Source organism: Dromiciops gliroides, chromosome 1 (genome assembly GCF_019393635.1).
Source record: "Dromiciops gliroides isolate mDroGli1 chromosome 1, mDroGli1.pri, whole genome shotgun sequence".
Lineage (NCBI taxonomy): Eukaryota > Metazoa > Chordata > Mammalia > Microbiotheria > Microbiotheriidae > Dromiciops > Dromiciops gliroides.
In genome coordinates, this window is record NC_057861.1 from 205457073 (window position 1) to 205459612 (window position 2540).

Here is a 2540-nt window from a genome sequence, read left to right on the forward strand (position 1 = left end):
AATATGGCTGGAATCAAGAGATAGCTTGTCTTGGTTTTCAAAGTTCTGGGGAGTCAGTGTCACTGGATAAAAGAATACATGACAAGGAATAAAGTATAAGAACTCTGGAAATATAGATAGGTCTGATGTTATGAATCATTATGAATCCCAGACAAAGAATTTTCATAGGAAGCCACTGGAAATTGTTGAATAGAGGTTATATAATCAGATCTATCCTTTAGGAAAATTCCTTTACTGGTAGAATGGGGGATGGACTAGAATGGAGTGACACTTTAGACAGGCAGATTCCTCAGCAATCTTTGATCTGCATTATAATACTGGCAATGTCAAAATAATGAAGAGGGCATATAAATGTGATTTTGCAAAGTTGAAATCACTAGGCCTTGGTATCCCATTATAATGTTAAGTTCCTTCAGGAGTTTCAGTGACTTTCTCACTTTTAATTGTAAATCTACAACTTAATCCAATGCCCAGTGTGCAATAAGTACTTCATCATCAATCATAATCATCAATCGTAATCATCTTGATCATCCATATAATATTTATCATATATCTGCTTATCTATATATTCATCTCTATATCTATATATTTATCTATCAGTCTCTATCTCTAGATCATCTGTCTGTCATGTGACCAGCTGTATTCTATAAGCTTAAGTATTGTTAAAAAATAATGGGTTTCTGGGGTCCCCATCACAAGCCTTGCCTTATCTCTTTCAGAGCCAGCCCAGAATCAGCAAAGTTGGAGAAACAATAGAAATTAAAACCACACCTACCTGAAAGCTTTTCCCCTCAGAGGGTCTGCCCATTGGGCTCTGACCTCAGCATGTAATGCTCATTTTAATGTGGACCACCCTCAAATACAGTAAACTAATAGATTTGAATGATGCTAGCCGATTAGCTTTGAGCAGTGTTGTAAGGGCCACCTCTCATCCCAACTGCAGGGAGATTATTCTCCCTCACTTTCTCATTTGGCTGGGATGCTGTATAAGGCAGCCACATGGTCCCCACCCACTCACTCTCTATCCTAGTTAATATAGGGCTTCTGAACTTTCAGAGCCATGTGCTCTCTCTTTACTAACATTTAATATGCTTTATTAAATGCTTAATGCCCAAGATTGGTGCTATAGCATCTAATTTATAAGGACCAACATATTAGAAACCCCAGCTAAGTTCCTTTAAAACCTAGAACAGAGATAGGCACCCTCATATATTTTCAAACAACACAGTACATATGTGTGTACATGTATGCATATGCATATTTGTGTGTATGTCCATATATATGTGTATATACTTATATGTATATACACTTAAGTTCATAAAATAAATGCCTTTGGAACACTTTCCAACTTCCAATGGCTAAAATGGAGTATGTAGTCATAGTCAAGAATTACTTGGAAGTATTGTTGTATCTAAATGCTGGAAGAACATGAAACTGATGAATAAAATATATTGTATAGATAAGGAACTTCTGGATCAGTCCATTGCTAATGCCCGGTTTTACAAAGCAACATTGAAAAGCAGGCCCAGGCAGTGGCGAAGAGGAAGGAGCAGTACGATCTCCAAAGATTCCATAGCATCATCATTATGCTTGGCCTACCAGGATCTGGAGATTCAAATGGCGAGAGACGAGAAGATGCACTTTGGTGGCAAAAAGAAAATTGAATCAGAGAGACTCGGGATGGGTTTTGGGAACAGGAGAAGTGGAATTTCCCACTCTGTGGTCTCAGATATGCAGATCATAGAACAGGAGACACCCATTCTGGCCAAACCAAGGAAGAAGTATAGCCATGACAAGGAGGATTTGTATTTCACTTCATCCAGTACAAGGTACTTTGAATACCCTGCCGAGATGAAGAGCAGCACTGTGGCTAAGTGGGAGGACAGCTCAGACTTCTTCTGGAGGAGCGAGCCCCTCAGAGACATAGAAACCATCTTGAGCTCCAAAGAGACGAGCTATGCGGACAGACAGACTTCACGTTGCAAGCCTGATTATGAGCCAGCTGGAAATACAGATGAGGCGCAAAAAAAAATTGGCAACGTCAAAGCCATTTCATCAGACATGTATTTTGGAAGACAAGACCAGGCTGATTACAAGACAGGGGCTCAGCTAGAGAGACTCTCCGGAAGCTCCTCCATAAGCTCCGCTGACTTGTTTGATGAGTGGAGGAAACAGTCTTCAGGAAACTACAACCTTAGCAACGTCTAGCCCAACGCCTCAGATATAGCACAGTTTAAACAAAGCGTGATATCTGTGGCGAGGAAGCTCTCAGTGCTGGCCAATGGGGTCATGACATCCATTCAGGATCGCTAAGGCTCCTGATGGCCGCTTGCGGTGACATGTGGCTGTGCTGCCTTCGGTGTTCCGGGCTCGTCCATCACGATGTCCAGTGAGTGGCCTTCACACCAGGAGTCGGCTGCTTTTCTGCTGAGCAGGGAGTTTTCCAACGGTTCGCTTCCTTTTTGAGAAATTCTGTTTCTTTCTGTAATAGAAGCTTTTTTTGTAATTTCTGTTAATTTCTGGTACATGTTGATCCCTTC

At 41.1% G+C, this 2540-nt stretch overlaps 1 pseudogene; it reads left to right on the plus strand.

Annotated features, from left to right (window-relative positions):
• The first annotated feature begins 1363 nt into the window (after nt 1–1363).
• LOC122747103 lies at nt 1364–2322 on the plus strand (annotated as a pseudogene).
• Nucleotides 2323–2540: the final 218 nt, after the last annotated feature.